The 17,635-nt window shown below is 55.7% G+C and overlaps 1 protein-coding gene across 11 annotated transcripts in view; it reads left to right on the top strand.

Moving 5' to 3' along the window:
- The window catches only part of RBFOX3 (RNA binding fox-1 homolog 3), a 206,430-nt gene that overhangs the window by 100,235 nt on the left and 88,560 nt on the right, over window positions 1-17,635 (top strand). The window lies entirely within an intron of this gene.

Below are 17,635 nucleotides of genomic sequence, written 5' to 3' on the forward strand. Positions count from 1 at the left end.
GCACGCACAGCCCTGCGCGTCGCAGCCCGAGCGGACCCGCCGAGACCCTGCTCTTGGCACAGGCTGTGCCGCACAGCCCCAGCGCGGCTGCGTGCGCCGCTTCCTTTTGCTCTGGTCTGAACCTGTCCCCGTCAGTTCACATTACACGGACTAAAACCCGGCTTTGTGCTGACACCAGCCTGCACCAGGAGCTTGCACCAGCTTAAAGAGCAGTTAAAATTTAAACCTAGCAAAGCCAGCATGACTTTGTCCTCCGGACGAGCTATCGTCCCCCCGTTCTTCCTGATATCACCACTACCCCAGGGTGCAGCCTGCTTTTGGAGGGGCCGTGGCAGCGCTGGCACAGCTGTGCTTCTTGTTGCGATAACTGGGGACCGGGCAGGGCTTGGGGACAAATTACATGTCACTGTTCCCATATCTCCCGCCACACCGCCCCACCAGCTGTGGCTCTGCGATGTGGAGATCCCGGAACCAGGACTGCTCTTCTCCCTGCTGGTGTGAGCAGAGAGCAGCACCCAGGCAGGAGTGGGTGCATCACCAGCTGGCTTATCCCATGGAGAGGATGCAGCACCGGGAAACTGCCAATCCCTGCTGCTTACCGGCTCCCGGGCTCTGCCCCGGTCCCAAGTGCCTGCTGGGAAACGATCAAAGAGGGAGCAAGGTTTTGAGCATCCTCATCTCTGGGCTGGGACAGAGGTCATCCCGAGCGGGGGATTAGCAAAGCCTCTCCTCTGTGAAGAGGCTCTGCAGATGGATTTCCCCAGCGGCATTCATCGGTTTGAAGGCAGCAGAGGCAGCTGAGCTCTGTGTATCACCTTGAAGCTTGGTTTTGTTTTTTTTTTTTGCATGTCTTTTAGAAAACTTTGGGTGGATGTTATTGCTCATGAAAGCAAGGGGCTGATCATGCTGGGAAGGAGCAGGCGTAGTGTGGGCTGGCACTATTATGCAAGCTTCCCACATGCCGCTCTGCCAGTGCGCTCCGTTCCAGAACAACAGCACGCGCCCGCCTGCCAGCCCCAAGCCCACCCCCAGGTCTGCCAGAGCACCCTGGTCCTGCCCACACCACCAACCCAGCCTACCCACACTGCCCACGCCACCGACCCCGCCTGCGCTGCCCGCACCGTGCTCCTGCCCCTCCTGTAACCCACTTCTGTAACCGGACACGAGCCCAGTGGGTGGGCAGGGACGGCTGGGCAAGGGAGGGGTGCGGCGCTGTGCCCTGAGCTGGTTGTGGGGAGAGGAGCTGTGCGGGGCTGCCCCACAACACCGCGGTGTGCTGGAGCCAGCCCATTGTGAGCAGCCTGTCCAACACAGGAGCGCTGGGAGTGTCTCCTGGGATATGTACGGGGTTTCTTGCCTTTCATGAGGGTCTGAAGTCAGGTTGTCACCCCAGAGGTGACACAGTGAGGTGTCTGTTCTGGGGTAATGTGCCTCGTCTGGTCAGGCCAGTCCATTGCTGTCATGACCTGCTCTGGGCATTTAGGCGGGGGGTTGGCTCCTTTGTGCCAGTGCCACCAAGGTTCATCCCCAGCCAGATTATCTCCCTGCTGCTTCCTCTTCTGCCCTTAAACCTCCCTCCCTGAGAGTCACCTCCCTCACTGGGACCTTGTGTGAAGATTGCTGTCCGGGAACTGCCAACACAGGTTCTGGTGCCATGCATGAGGCTCACTGGGACGACTGGGAGCAGCCTTAAGCATGGAGGAATGCCCTGATGTGGAGCCCCTGCAATGTCTGTCGCCATCACCCCCAAACCTGCCAGACCCCCGCCCCTGGGAAGAGAGCACTTGGTAAAGGAAAGCTTGAAGATGAGCAATGGAGAAACATCTGACAGGGGAGCCCTCGAGGCGCTTTTGTTCCAGAGAGTGGGAGTGTGAGATCCGCTCAGACATGAAAGGCTGTGCGGCTCCGTCCCCGAAGTCACAGTGAGGAGGAGGAGGAGGAGGAGGAGGAGGACGGGAGGTGGGGGTGGGGGCGTGCGGCTGCATGGGGAGGTCATCCCGGGAACGACTGGCACCGGGATCCCCGCTCCCTCTCTTCCCTCTGAGCAAGTAAATTAGGTCACACTTGAAAGTCTGTTTCTTGGCTGTGGATTTAATTTAGCTTTTCCAGGCTAGTTATCATATAATAAATTCCAGGAGATTTATAGAAAACATGCCCAGGGAGGCTTAGCCACTGTGTAACAAGATTTGTGCCTATTTCCCGCTGTCGAGCAGCTCCAGCCAGTGTGCTGCTGCTGGCAGGCGCATGCAGGGCTGGCAACTAGGACCGGGAAGCCCTGGCAGTTGGAAGCTGTTACCCCCACATCTCTCTAGGGTGCAGGAGCGTCCCAAACGCTGCCATCCTCTACCCGAGCTCCCTGGCAGCAGCTGCTGCTGTAAATCACTGAGGAGTGGGTGCCTTCCCTGCAGTCGTTCCTCGCTTGTCTTCTTGCGTCGGCTCGGTGTAAGTGGGAGCCCATCCCAGAGGTGCCCAGTTGCATGAGCTGGCAGTGCTGGTGTGATTGCTGTGGGCTTGGTGCTGGAGAGGAGTGATGAGGGATTTGGGAGGCCACTGTGTGCCTTTCTACTTGAAGGGGAAAGGTGTGCGGGGACATCCCTACCAGGAAGATCCTTGAGTCTTCTCTGCCCTCCTCGGAGGGTGCAGATGGCCATGAGATGGAGCTGAAGCCTGCAGCTCTTCGCCCTCCCTGCTGCTGGAGGTGGATTTCCCACTTTTCTGGGAAAGGCCAAGGGAAGTGCTTGGGTTTGGAGCGATTTGTGAGACTTGCAGCACATCAGCAGCTGAGCTCCGGCTCGGCACAGAGGGCACTGCCAGCCGTGCTCCCCGCTCCGTCTCTCGCTGCTAACGCCGCCCAATTAGTGTCTTATTAGTCACTCCGCATGTTAAAGCATTAAGAACAATTAAGGGTGAGAAGAGTTTCCAGATGTAGCAGCAAGTGCTGGAGCTGGTAGCTGGCAGCTCCTTTGGCTGCTCCCATATGGAAAGGATCTTGCACAGGGCAGAGCTCACCGTGGGACCATAGGGACCAGCCCGTGGGTGCTGGGGTCCACACAGGATTCCCGGGGCCATCAAGGTGCAGGCAGCTGCTGGGTGATCTTGCTGTGGGGCAGCCAAGGGGGCAATGCCCACCTGTGCCATTGGTGCCAATGCCAGGGGCCTTGCTGAGATGTAGTAGTGCCACAGGGATTTGGGGGTAAATGTGGGCAATAGCTGCTGGGATGCAGGGAAGAGCCACTGGGATGTGGGAAATAGCTGCTGGGATGTGGGAAATAGCTTCTGGAATGTGGGAAATAGCCACTGGGATGGGGAAAGTAGTTGCTGGGAGGTGCTCCTGAGAGGCTTTTGGAGAGAAATAGGTGGGTCAGGAATTTTTGCCTTTCCTTGTCTCCCTCCTGTGTTCTCAGCTGAGGCCAGGGTTTGTGCTGGATAGGCAGGACCAGCTTCAGCATCCTGTGTCACAGCAGAGACCAAAGTGTGATCCCACTGAGGACCCCTGAGCTGGGGACCTGCTGTGCCACTCTTTCAGCCAAGCCCCATTTCCCAAACTGGGGATGTTAAAAGTAGCCGCTGGGATATAGGGAAATAGTTGCTGAGATACAGGAAGTAGCCACTGGGATATAGGAAAATAGTTGCTGGGATACAGGAAATAGCCACTGGGATGCTGACTGCTGGCTGGGGGCAGTCAGGTACGCCTCTGAGCACTGCTCGAGCGCCTTGGCCATACTCCCTGTTACTGAGTTTGCAAATGAACTCAAATCAAATATTTATTTACTGGCTGGGCTGGGTGTGAGTCAGAGTCCTCCGCTCGGCACCCAGCCGTCGCTGGCAGCCCCGCGCTCTGCCTTTGCTGGCGAGAGAATGGGGCTGGGAAAGTGCCTGGCTGCCAGCAGCTACCAAAGTGCATCTGGGACACAGCGTGTGGGGGACAACAGCCTTGATAGAGATAGCAGCCGTGTTGTGACACTTCGAAGCACAGGAGAAGTAGCACAAGCAGAGATGAATGTGACTTCAGAGCACAAGTGTCTTCAGCTCCCCATAAGCAGTCCCCGGGTGGTGCTGGAGGGAGGGGATCTGGAGCAGGTGGTTCCTGGGGATTGTTCATGGTGCTTCTGCAGCTGATTGCCCCAAGTGAGGTAGGTTACACTCACGCCGCTGCACCCGTCATTGCATCCCATCCCGTTGCACTGGAGGGGAATGCCAGCTGGGGTCTGAGGAGGCAGTGGTGGCCTCTACCTGGCACAGGTGATGGGACATGTGGTTGAGCAGGGATGGCTGGGCACTGTGCCCATGCTGCTTGCTGGGCACACTCCTCTTCATTTGCCTGCTGCCCGGGCAGCCACCCGCAGCCAGCTCTTTGGCTTGGCTGAGTGTGTTTTATCTTGTCAGCGTTGGCTCATTTGCCTGCCTGGGATGGGTGTATTTATAGCTGTGGCCTCCCCATGCTCTTCAGCACCAAACCCTTGCCCTGTGGCCAGGCACCTTGGCATATTTCTCTATCTGCTCCTGGAGGCTTTGGGTCCCCATGTGATGTGGAAGGTCTTTGCTCCAGCTCCAGCTAGGTGCTCTTTGGCTGGGGGTGTTCTGCTGGTGCAAGAGGTCTCCCTGGGCAGGGATGCTGCTGTCCCCCCATCACTGCAGCTGAGGCTGAGCGAGCGCTGTGGGATGCTGGTGGGAAGGACAGTGGCCTTCAGTGTGCTGCAATAATTTCTCTCCTGCTCTCTCTAGGGCAAGGAGAGGTTCTTGGACAGATGGTGTTTTTGAGTGACCTTGTAGCTCTGAGCCATTCCCTCGGCTGCTGAGTAATGGTGGGAGCTGCGGGAAGCAAGCAGCGGTGCTGCAACCTGCTCCACCGGTGGGAGTTTGTCAGGGATCCAGGGCTGGGGAGGGATGTGGGGTGATCCAGGGGATGGAGCCAGAGCCTGGCAACTCTGATGTAATGGCTGTAAGGAAATCAAATGTGCACCACGATCCCCTGCTCCCCTCGGCTGTGGGAAGAGCACGACATGTCTGGTGGAGGTTCTTCTGGCGCTCCCTGACAGCTCCTCCATCCACTGCCCTTGGTCTCCTTCAGCTCAACAATGACACTGCTCCTCCTTTCTCCTCTCTTCCTCGTCATTGAGAACAGCCAGAGTTCCTCCAAGAGCCAAGGAGCCAGGCATAATGGGGAAGCCCTGTGGTGTGTGCAGCGAGAAGGTGCTGCTGCCTGTATTGAGCCTCCTGGGAAAAAGGTGTGTGGTGGCACATGGAGAGGGAGGTTGGGTCATGCCCACAAGGGCTGAGCTGCTTAGGGACTGCTGGTGGGGTGCTGAACTCAAAGGACAGGGATGGACACTGCTGTGCACCTCCAGCACTGGGGAGGTCAGCAGCAAGGTGAGCCTCCCCCCCCCTCTTCTCTGCTCCACTCCACTGTCTTGGCCTCAACACATCAGATCAGGGTAGAGCACGGGGTGGGATGCAGCCCTTTGAGGAATGGGTCTTTCTGCTCCCCAGGAGCACAGCACAGGGTTCACTGTCCTCCTGTCTCTGGTGTGATGGGGAGCTGGGACTGATGTCACCATTTGGCTGCAAGATACAGTGGCAGGCTGAGCTCACCTGCCCCCATTGCTGGGGATGTTCAGTTGCTCACCCTGGTCCCCGCTGCCAGAGGTTGGGTTCTAACCTGACCGCCAGAGCTGGCAGGAACAATGTCCAGAGGATCCTGTCTTCTGCATGGGTTGAGAGTGCAGCAGGTAGTTTACTATAGACAGTTTGTCACACAACTATGATCTGGGACCTCAGCCCTAAGTTTGGGTAAAACAGCAGGTTAAGGCTTGATTTGCTATCAAAGAAGGTGGCCATGAAAGCCAGCAGCCTCCTGGCCTGTATCAGAAATAGTGTGTCCAGCAGGAAAAGGGAAGAGATCATCCTTTGGTATTGGGCACAAGAGTGGCCACATCCCTAATACTGGGCTTAGTTTTGAGTCACTCACTACAAGAAGGACATTGAAGCCCTGGTGTCCAAAGAAGGGCAAAGAAGCACAAGTCTTGTGAGGAGGGAACTGGGATTCCTTAGCCTGGAGAAAGAGAGCTGAGGGGAGACCTTTTCACCTCCTACAACTCCTTGAAAGGAGGGTGGAAGCAGGTGGGGGCTGATCTCTTCTCCCAAGTAGCAAGCATTAAGACAAGAGAAAATAGCCTTGGGTTGTACCATGGGAGGTTTAGGGTGGCCATTAGGAAAAAAAGTCTTCCCCACAAGGGTTGTCAAGGCCTGGAAGGGACTGCCCAAGGCAGGGGTGGAGTCCCCATCCCTGGAGGGATTGAAAAGCCGTGGAGATGTGGTGCTGGGGGACGGGGTTTAGTGGTGACTTGTCAGTTCTAGGTTAAGGGTTGGACTCGATGACCTTAAAAGGTCTCTCCCAGTCTAAATGACGCTGATTTTAAGAGTTGCTCCTGGGTGTGCCTCAGCACACTCCTTCAACACCCTTGCAGCTACCTACATGAAGTTTGCAGCACTAAGAAGTGTCCTAAATTGAGGAAAGAACAAGGAGATCTTGGCACCAGCCCGGAGCATCATTTGCATGCAGGCACAGCTCCTTGCTGTGAGGCAGGCACGGGGAGGGGGCAGCAGCGCTGCCGGGTGAGGCGTGGGGCTGGCTCCTGCTGTCAGAGCATCCCTGCAGCTGCTGTGGAGGGAGCGCTTGTGTCCGAGGCTGTCATCCAAAACTGATGCCTCTCCTTCTTCAAAGCCATTTCCCAGTGGTGCCTGGTGCCCCTCAGCCTCCGAGAGCTGCCAGGGCTTTGGGCAAGGGGCCTGGGCTGAGGTTCCTTGGGGTGGGCAGAGGCCATCAGGAGGCAGCTGCCTGTGGTGATACTGGGGTGGTCTTCTCCAGACCTTTTCCTGGAGCAGAATCTGATAAACCATGGGGAGGATGTTTCTATTTTTGTGCTCTCTGAGGATGGAGAATGTCTCATGTTCCTGTAGGATTGGACTACAAGGACTATCCAGGGCTGAGCAATTCCCAGTTGGACTCAGGTGGTCTGCTGTGGTGTCCTGTGGAGTGAAACACTGCTGTACCCTGCCCAGGTGCTGTGTGGGAGTGTGCAGATCCTGCTAGGCAGCCTCTCTGAGCTGGGATGTGGACATGTGGTGGAGCAGTGGGTGCTCAGGGGTCTCACCACTTGGGGTGTGAGGCCCAAAGCTGCTCTGGAGTCACTGGAGGGGAGTGACTTGTGGGAAAATGTTCCTGCTGTATATATGACAAGTCTGGGTAGGGCGGGAGCACCGTGCAGAGGAGTGCCCATAACCTGCACATCTGCAGCAGGGATTAGCACTGTCCTCCTGGCATGCCCTGTGTGAGTGGCAATGGTTGTGGATGCTGTCAGAGGAGTCCTAGACTGGATATGAGAAAGAAATTCTTTACAGTGAGGCTGATGAGACACTGGAACAGGTTTCCCAGGGAAGCTGTGGATGTGCCCTCCACAGGGCATCCAGAAAGCCAGGTTGAATGGAGCCTCAGGCAACCTGGTCTAGTGGGAGGTGACCCTGCCAATGGCAGAGGGTTTGGAACTAGATGATCATAGAATCATAGAATCAGTCAGGGTTGGAAGGGACCACAAGGATCGTCTAGTTCCAACCCCTCTGCCACGGGCAGGGACACCCTACCCTAGGTCAGGACAACTGACTTTTAAGGTCCCTTTCAACCCAAACCATTCTGTGATTCTGTGAGTGCCCAGCACTGGGATAAGGTGAGAGGAGGGGACAGGCTGAGGTGAGTCCCTTGCCCCAGGTGCTGCTGGGGAAGGCCTGGACAGTGCTGGTGCTCAGCTGTGGTGCCTCACCCGTAGCCACCAGTGCCAGGCTTCCTTGCAGCATCTGAGCAGCTCTGGTTACTTAACATGCAGCAAGTGTTGTGCTCGGAGAAATTTAGACGTAATTTTTGTGTGTGTGTGTGTGCTTGCATGTAAATGTGGGTAGGTGCTGTCCTGATTGATGGCAATTAGCATTTTCTAACGGTAACAGATGTTCAGATTGCCAGGAGGCTGGTACCTAACGCCCACGCTGCCATCTGTTCCACTGGGCACTGCCTGGGGAAGCGGTACCAGCACTGCAGACCTGCGAGTCCTCGGTGGGGAGTATCTGACAGCCTTGTGCAAGGGCTTGGGTTTGAGGTTTGGAGGGGGGTGGGGTTTTGTTATTGTTGTTGCTGTTTTGTTTGGTGTGGTTTGTTTTTCTGGGGCAAAATCATAACAATAAAGATGTTTTTCAGGTTTATAAATAGCACGCTCTCCTTATTATGGGATGGAGACTTTCCATCTGATTAGCAGCCACGGTGCGAGGGGAGCAGAGCAGCCTTGGACGGTGCCCGGCCCGTGGTTTGTCATGGCTGTGGTGGGAAAGAGGCAATGGCACAGGTGGCAGGGGAAAGGGCTGCTTAGCTGTGGCCGTGGAAGCAGGGAAACATCCCAGCTTAAAGGCGTGGTTTAGCAAGAGGCCCAGTCCTTGCTCTCCAGGCAGTCCCAGGTACAGCCCCTTCCCTCACCTGATCAAGCATCCAGATGGTGCCTGTCCCTCCCTGTGCACAGAAACCTCCCAGTTTCCTTCCCACCTGCCTTTATTTGCAGCCCTTTACACCCGTTTATTCTGGTGCCAGCACTGTCCTTGTGCTCAAGCAGCAAATTTCCCTCCCCAGTGCCTACTCCTGTTTATTTATAGAGAAGAAGCCTTGGCTGGGCTTGGATGAGCTCCTCCATCCTGCTGTCTTTCTGTCCGCTCCCTGGAGTAGCTCTCCATCCTTCTCTGCTGCTCCGTCCCAGCTCCTCTCACACAGGGGTCACCCAGCAGTACTGATCCGGCCCCGGCAGAGCTTGGTGTGGCAGCGTGGCTGCTGCCAGCTTTCTCCTGGAAATCTCTTTGCCAGGCAGCCTAGAAACACACTTGCTTTTTTCACAGATGCTGGAGCTGGTGACTCATAGTCAGCTTGTAACTGAGTAATGTACCTAGATGTTTCTGTGTGTGTTTCTCCAGGTTAGCGCAGACCTTCTCGTGTACTTCCCTACCTTCAGCGGTGTGAACTTTGTGCTGTGCAGTTGCTCTGGTCTCAAGGTCTGCCAGCCCCTCCCTGGGCTGAACCTACTCCTCCTGCCCAGCATGTGCCTCCCCTGGCCCCTGCCAGCCTGTCTTGTCAGGCTGCTGGCTGGCCCAGCCACTCCTGGTCCCCTTATCTAAAGGACAGTCCCAACCTGTCCTGGCATAGCTGCCCTTGGTGAGGTACTGCTCCATCTTACCTGTCTGTGACCTATTTCCTCCTTGTTTTTCACTGGGCTTCTGTTCTGCATAGAATCACAGAATCAGGCAGGGTTGGAAGGGACCACAAGGATCACCTAGTTCCAACCCCCCCTGCCATGGGCAGGGACACCCTACCCTAGATCAGGCTGCCCACGGCCTCATCCAGCCTGGCCTTAAATACCTCCAAGGATGGGGTCTCAACTACCTCCCTGGGCAGCCCATTCCAGGCTCTTACCATTCTCACAGTGAAGAACTTCCTCCTCACATCCAGTCTGAAATGTCAGGGAGGTCTAGGGGGTCTGAGGGTTCTCTCCCCACCCCAGATCCTTTTTTGGCTCTGGGCTGTGCCCATTGCAATTTGGCATGTCTGTGGTTGGGTTCTGGGTTGGGCCAGTTCTGGTGGGTTTCTGGGATGGAGATTGCCTCGTTCCTCTCACTTGAACTCATTGGATGTAGAACTCATCTGACTGCTGGACTTGATGATCTTTGAGGCCTTTCCCAACCTTAATGATTCTATTCCTTGTTTAGGGTTTTGCTCCTCTGTTCCTCTGCTCTGCAAAGCAGCCTGCAGATGACTCTGTTCATCACATTCCTCCCGAAAGCCAAAGCTAATTGTTCAAGCAGTTTTCAGGCAACACCTAGGTTAGTTTTATCTCTGCTCATCCATGCTGTGCAGCAGCCTTGCTTTTTTCCCCCTGTATTATCCTTTTATTTACATAACTAATGAACCTCTCACTGCTATGCCACAGCTTCTCATTCAGCCCCTGGCAGTCCCAGCTCTGCCCCGTGCTGCTGCTGCCTCCCCCCAGTCGCTCGCAGGCTCCCTTTGCTCTCTGCTCAGGTCCTGCTGGCTCTGTTATTTATCTGCTCGGTTCTGGGTTGGCTCTCTGGGAGCTTTCCTCCTCTTGCAGAGGACTTTATTTACTCCTCCTGCATTAAATAACGCTCTGCTGGCCTTACAGCTGAAGGCTGTGGCCTCTGAGCTCCTCTTGTCTGTACTCTTGGAGCCAGCCCTAGCACTGAGATATATTTTTGTTTGCTGTTGTGTTCTTTAGACTGACTCAACATGTGGCCACCTGAGCCGAGGTTGTTTTCTGCTGCCATTCCTCCTGATCCATGGCTGTGCCAGGCCCTCTGCATGGCAGGAGGGTCTGCGAAAGCCTCACAACCTGCCCGGGGCTGCCTGAGAGGTGCTGACACTGCTATTTATTGTGAGCCACAAACTGCCACAAAGGCATGAAAAGATTCCTGCTGCAAGTCATGCACCCTTCAGGGGAGAAGCTAAGAGACAAATGGGTGCAGAATGCTGACTCTGAGATGAGATCTGCAAAATCTGATCTTTTTTTTCCTTGAATTGTGCCCAGTGATCATGCCATCTCCAGGGCATCTGGCAGGCAGGTGCTCTGCTCTCTGGGTGTGCCAGGACAGCGTGGGGGCATCCAGAAGGTGATGCTGGCAAGGCTTAAGGTGCCAGATGCTGTGGCAAGGTAGAGGTGCTGGTCACTGGTGCATGTGGGGCACAGCCCTCCTGGCTCTTTGTCATTCCCTGCTCATCAGCACATGACCTTCCCCACCAATTCCTCTGAGTTTTATCCTTCCAGGGAATGCTCCTCTGCAGCATGTACCAGCAATTCCAGTTCCCCTGCCCACCATCCTGCTACCCTGCTCTGGCTGTTTGTTGTGATGTGGTAGTATGGACAACATTCCCTGGCTGCAGGAGGGAGCTGAGGGGGTCATGAGAGTACTCAGCTATGTCCCTGATCAGGCTGGGCTGGACTGGCTGCTCCATTCCCTGGCACCCATCAGGTCACAGAATCCCAGACTGGTGGGGATTGGAAGGAATCATCTAGTCCAACCCCCTTCCTAGAGCAGGTTGCCCAGAATTGCATCCAGGTGAGTTTGGAATCTCTCCAGAGGATACTCCACAATGTTCCACCAGTCAGGGTAGACCAGTGCTGGGTGATGCTCTCACCTTGGTCTGGTGGGGCCAGAAGGGATCTGTCACTGTAATCCCAAGAGCTGCAAGTGCTAAACTTGTGCACAGGAACAGACCTGGATACCAGCAGCTGATGTGTCCAGAGAAGGGTGACAAAGCTGATGAGGGGCCTGGAACACAAACCCTATGAGGAGAGGCTGAGGGAGCTGGTTTGTTTAGCCTGGAGAAGAGGAGGCTCAGGGATGACCTCATTGCTGTCTACAACTACCTGAAGGGACACTGTAGCCAGGTGGGGGTTGGCCTCTTCTCCCAGGCAACCAGCAACAGAACAAGGGGACACAGTCTCAAGTTGTGCCAGGGAAAGTCTAGGCTGGATGTTAGGAGGAAGTTGTTGGCAGAGAGAGTGATTGGCATTGGAATGGGCTGCCCAGGGAGGTGGTGGAGGCACCGTCCCTGGAGGTCTTCAAGAAAAGCCTGGATGAGGCACTTGGTGCCATGGTCTAGTTGACTGACTAGGGCTGAGGGATAGGTTGGACTCGATGATCTTGGAGGTCTCTTCCAACCTGGTTGATTCTATGATTCTATAACCCACAGCCTTCCCATGGTGCTACCATGGAGAGGAGCCCCAGTCCCACCCTCACCTGTGTCCTCTGGCTGCCCCACGCAGGGCTGGGGCCGTGTAGCGCTCTGACTGGCACAAAGTTGTTTCCATGACACATGATTAGCTCTTCCCTGGGCATCATTAACATTTCTCTAAAAAGAGCCTGGCCTTCTGCCAGCTGCTTTGTAAGCTGTTCGGAGGGGAGGAAATCAGCTCCGTCTCCTTGGCAAACTGGGCCAGGGGATGGAAGTTTTCCGACGCAGCTTGGCATCCAGGGCAGGAGCCTGCTCCCCAGCAGGAGCCAGCCTTCCCCAGGCCCTGCCCTGGGTTTCCCGTTCCCTGGCTGTGCCACTCGGCCGCCAGCAGCAAGAGGGGTGGTGATTAAATGACAAAAGGTGAATTACATAGAGAGTGTTTTCCTCTCTCTGGAGAGCTCCCACGCTTTCGCTGGGGTTTGATTCTGAGGCATTTCTGGATTTTTAATGTGGGCTTTTTTTTTTTTTTTTTTTTTTTTTTTTTTTTTTTTTTTTCCTCTCCTTTCCCTCTTCCCCTCCCAATTTTCCTTTTAAAAACATGAATCAGTTGTAGTGTGCAGCCAGGGGAATACTGGGAGCTGGGGCTGGATGCTGTGGAGCCCTCCTGGAGTAAATCCCATCCTTGGCACTCAGCTGCTCCAGCTCAGGGAGGCTTTGCTGGGCTCAGGGGCTGCAGGCAAAAGGGTTTCTCCAGCTCATGTCTGGAGTTTCCTACTGCTGTGCCCAGATGGGAAGAGCCTCTACAGTGCAAACTGAATCCTTCAGCCCTACTGAGCCCCAGAACCCCCTTCCTGGGCGCCCTTGGCAGGGACAAGCCTCCTCATTACCTGGCATGCTCCCCATGCCATGCAGCTGATGACTGGCATACTCTCTCTCTGGCTTTTTTCCCCATACCCAGTGCTCATGGCAGCAGGAGCAGAGCAGGCTGCACCCAGGGAAAGGTGACCCCCGTTACTGATTGCTTTTTAAATTCTGCCAGAGCTGGACCCTGGCCCAGCTGTTTCCCCCTCGGAGCAGAACTGTGTGCTGGCAGGGGAGGAGAAGCTGAGAGCAGTCAAATAAATCAGGTGATGGATTGACTCAAGGCCAAGCTGGAGAAGGTTTATCAGCTGCCATCTCTGGGTGCTCCTCTGGCTGCAGCAGCCTGGCAGGGGGCTGGGGCTCGTGAGCAGGCTGAGGGCTGCTCCAGCACAGCCCTGGGAGTGGGGCTGCACCCCAGGACCCCACAGTTCCTGTGGCTGCACCTCGCTGCTTGGAAAAGTGTGGAGCTCTGGTGCAGGTTCAGAGCTGTGGGGTTTGATTTGCTTTGTTTTCCTCTGTTATCATTAGGTCTGGGACCTGGCATCATCCCTGAGCCATGATTGCCATGTGGCACTACCAGGGTTTGGGATCAGCCTGGTAAAGGCTCTAGGGTAGCTGGACCAGGCGGGATGAGGCTCATCTGCTGCTCTGGTGCAGCACTGAGAAATCTGCAGGCTCTTCACTCTGCCCTTTAAACGAGATGTTGACCCTGGCCAGAGACAGGCATGGTGTGTGGAGGAGTGTGTGGCGCAGGAGCCACTGCTTTGGGCAGAGGAGCTGGCAGGCAGTGAGCAGAGGAGCCGGCAGGCAGAAGCTCCGGTGGGAAGCAGGCAGCTTTAGGACAAGCTAAAGCCTCACCTCTGCAGAGCTGGCCCCAGAGTGCTCAGTTGCTGCACAGGGAGCGTGCTGTGGGGCTGGGGCAAAAGGCAGCCTTCTCCTTTGCTGCTTTTTTTCTTATGGGCAAGCAACTTTGCTTCGCTGCCTGTCGTTCTCCCCTTCCTTTGCTCTGCAGATTCATCTGGGAGAACTTCCCCGGGTGCTCACATAGGTGTCACCCGCCCGACAGCTTGTGCTGCTCTAATAAAATGGCTCCGTAGCAGAGGGTTTGATCTATTTTTAAAGCGAGCTCAGTTCTCTCTCTTTCCTCCCCCCCTACCCCTCCCACCAGCAGGCTAAACTCAGCCCGAAGGCTCTCGGGAGCGCGGCAGCGGCGTGGGGCAGCTCGCAAGCCCCAAGTCTTTCGCTCCCTGCGCCGTGCCGGGGCGGCCGGACCTGACCCCTGCTCTCTGTGGCCTGGAGATGGTCTGGCGTGGCAGCAGCGGGGAGCAGGAGAGGGCTCCCTTCGCTGGTTTCTCCGAGAGAGGAGCTTTCAGCCTGATTTTTATCCCTTGGAGCGGTGAATGTGCTGTATAAATTAACATATGGAAACTTCGCCCCGCTTGGAAGTTTGGTATTTTCTCCTCGTTTGATGCCCTGTTATTAAAACTCAATTTTCTACGAATAATGTCCTTTAAATAGAATTCGTCTTCCAGCGATGACTCATATCAAAGCAGCAGCTCCTCGCAGGAGAAGGCAGGCACCGGGGCAGGTCTGGCACTCGCAGCCTTGGGAATCCCCAGATTAGCTCCCGGTGCTTTGCCGCGCTCGGGGGAAGCTGCCCTTGTTCCCTTGTTCTCCTGCTCGTCCTGCTTCCCCCGCCTGTGCCAGCTGTCAGTGATGCCCAGGGACTTGGTACGGGGACGGGAGCCTTCAGCACGGTCCCTGCAGACCTGCCAGTCTCTGCTGGTGAGATGTGCTCCTGGAGTGGGATGCTGGAGTGAAGCGAGGAAGCGATGGTCACCAAACAGACTGCCCTTGTCCCACCTTGGGTGGTGGCTGGGGAGATCTGGCAGCAGGACATGGGGCACCCCAAAATCTGCCCTTTTTCCCTTCTACCACCTCTATGTCATTTCTGCTGCTGCTGGCACTTTACCCACTTGGATCCTCACTGTTGAGTTCCCTGCATGGATGTTTTGTGGGCTGATGTGGCTCCTGTCTGTCCAGGAGATGTGGTGGTGGGCTGCTGAGCTGCCCTGAAAGGGACAGCGATTGCTGAGCCAACTTGTGCCCATCTATAGCTTGCAAGTGCTGGGAGAGCAAAAGCTGGAGAGCTGTGGGAAGCTTCTGGTCAGCTGCCCAAGCAGGCAGGGTCTTGGGCCAGGCTCTTCTGCACAAGTTGGGGACATGGTTTGCATATTGCTGCAGTTTGTCAGTGAGTGTCAAACGTTCGGACCTCTTGGTTAGGTTGATGAAGCTTCATTTCCCAAAGGGAAGGAACAGCACCAGGTGGTTGCCTGGTTGAGCCGGCAGGAGATGGCAGGCGGGTGCTGGAGTTAATTGGGAAGGTTGTGGGTGGAAGGAGTGGGTGGCAGGGTGCTCGAGGGCACAACTCAGCGCCTGGGCAGAGTGTGGGCGAGGGGAGCAGGAGGTCAGGCACTTTGCCAGCTGACACTGAGACATATGTCAGTGCTTAGGACTGGAGGAGCAGGTGGAGTGGCTGGACAAGACCTGTCAGGGACAGAAACAAGTATGGAAATTGTGTCAGGGAGGGAGGAGGTGTTTCTAAGGTGCTTGCTGGAGTAGAGGGCTGGTCCTCCAGCAGGCAGGGATGCAGGATGAATGAGGCTGGGGTTGAAGGGCTCCTGTCCAAAGCTGGCTTTCACCTGCACTACAGCAAATCTGCATGAGATAATTTCCCCCTGGGGAGGAAGAGGAGGCCACAAGCAAGTCTTCCAACACTGGCAGTGTCAGGCTGGGGCAGCTCCAAGTGGTTCTGAACTCCTGCAGAAATGAATTTTCTCCCACCTCCTGCCCCCCTCCCTGGGAGCTGCTTGCTCCGGTTCAAAGTTACCTGCCAGGATTATTATTCTTTCTGGTCTGGCATCTGTTAAGGTGACAGCAGCCAGGGAAAGGAAAGGTATTGGAACAAATTTCTCATAAAAAGTAGCTAAGTTGATGAAACCATTACGGTGCCTGCATCCTGCACTCAATCACGGTGACATGCCAGGGGAGAGGTGCGCGCCGCCGCCGTGGGCTGGAGCTTTCCTGCAGCAGAGTGGGGCCAGCCCAGCCTTCCTGCAGCTTCTGTCCCTGCACGGGCACACACGCCCTGCCCTGTCCCCTCTGCCCGTCCTGCAGCCGGGGCTTACCCACATCTGCCCACATCTGCCCGTGTCTAATGAGGGTCCTGCTGGCAGGTTTCCTTGCCATGGCAGAGCAGAACACCCATCTCTGGCAAAGTGACGGCACGGGGACAAGGTCTGGCAGCCCGCACCACTATGACAGTGCCAGCTCCAGGTCCTGCAGGGTCAGTGTGAATCCCTGGAGCCATCCATCAGAGATCAACAGAGGAGAACTGAGCAGGCTTGGGCAATCCTGCGGGAGCAGGGTCTATGCTGAATTCTCACCCCAGGGGCTGTGCTGCGGGGTGGAGCAGGCTGGAGCTGGGGGAGCTGGGGCAGCCAGGAAGGAGAAAACAGGGCCCAGTGCTGGAATTCCAGAGCGTTACAAGCTCTTATTAAAAATCAATGATGCACTTGAGTGGTTCCACTTTGTCTCCCTGACAGCGAGGCCTCTGCAGCAGCCGGGACGCAGGATCCAGCACCACTCCCCGCTCTTGCTATCTCCCTCTTCTCTCTGCTGCTTGCCTTCCCTGAAAGCCAACCAGTTCATCCCCAGCCCCATCAGCACCGAGATTTACAGCTAGTCTCTGACGATTTCTTGCCTCACCCTTCTCCTGGTTTTAGTCCCATGATTGTTCATGTCTCAGCTCCTGCTGTGCAGTCACTGGGACGCTGTCAGGTGAACTCTTGCTTGCCTCCCCATCCCCCATGCATGTAAAAGGTGTGAGATGGTGTTAAAACACCAGGGCAGAGTCTCATGCTCCACCCATCCACCAGCCTGACTCTTCCCCAGCTCCACAGGGGTTTAAGGTGGCAGTGGCATACAGCATCACAGGATCACAGGATGTTAGGGGCTGGAAGGGATCCAAAGAGAGTCAGTCCAACACCCCTGCCAGAGCAGGACCATACAATCTAGCTCAGGTCACACAGGAACATCCAGACAGGCCTTGGAAGTCTTCACAGGAGGAGACTCCACAGCCTCTCTGGGGAGCCTGTTCCAGTGCTCTGTGACCCTTACAGTAAAGAAGTTTCCCCTTGTGTTGAGGTGGAACCTCCTGTGCTGCAGCTTACACCCATTGCTCTTTGTCCTATCCCAAGGAGCAAGTGAGCAGAGCCTGTCCCCCCCCATCCTGACACCACCTCAGATATTTATGAACATCAATTAAATCCCCTCTGAGTCTTGTCTTCTCCAGACTAAAAAGCCCCAGATCCCTCAGCCTCTCCTCACAGGGTAGTGTTCCAGTCCCCTATTATCCTTGTAGCCCTCCACTGGACCCTTTTGGGCAGATCTGTGTCCCTGTTATACAGAAGTCTGCTGCCCACAGAAGCCCCAGGGCTCTCCGATCCCTCTGCCATCCTTCCTAGCAAGAGTTATTGATTTAACTGGCTTTTTGTGTTCTGGGAGGAGCAGAGCTGGTGCATGGGAGCTGTGTGATCTGTGCTGCTGGAGCGTGCTACACCCCTCACCCATTCCCCTCCCTGGGACCCCTGGAAATAAACCCAGCATCCAGAGGGCTGTTGAAAGGGCTGAAGCTGGCATGGTGAGGCAGGAGAGGCTGTCTACCACCAAGGTCACAGCCAGGATATATCTTCTGTGCACAGTGGTGGTTCTTAGACATGGCATCTGCCACGCAAAACTTGGTGAGAATTGGTTTGCTGGCCCTGGCCCAGGTCCCAGCATTTTGTGTCCAACCAGGTTCCCCTGGGGCTCTAAATTCTGCAAGTGCCTTTTCCTGCAGAGGTGCTGCTCTGGGGACTGTGAAAAGCTGAGAGCACTCCAGAAATGGCAGCTTATCTGTAGACCAGGTCTCAGAAATGGTTTTAATCCTTTTTCCAC

Source organism: Pogoniulus pusillus, chromosome 11 (genome assembly GCF_015220805.1).
Source record: "Pogoniulus pusillus isolate bPogPus1 chromosome 11, bPogPus1.pri, whole genome shotgun sequence".
Taxonomy (NCBI): Eukaryota; Metazoa; Chordata; class Aves; order Piciformes; family Lybiidae; genus Pogoniulus; species Pogoniulus pusillus.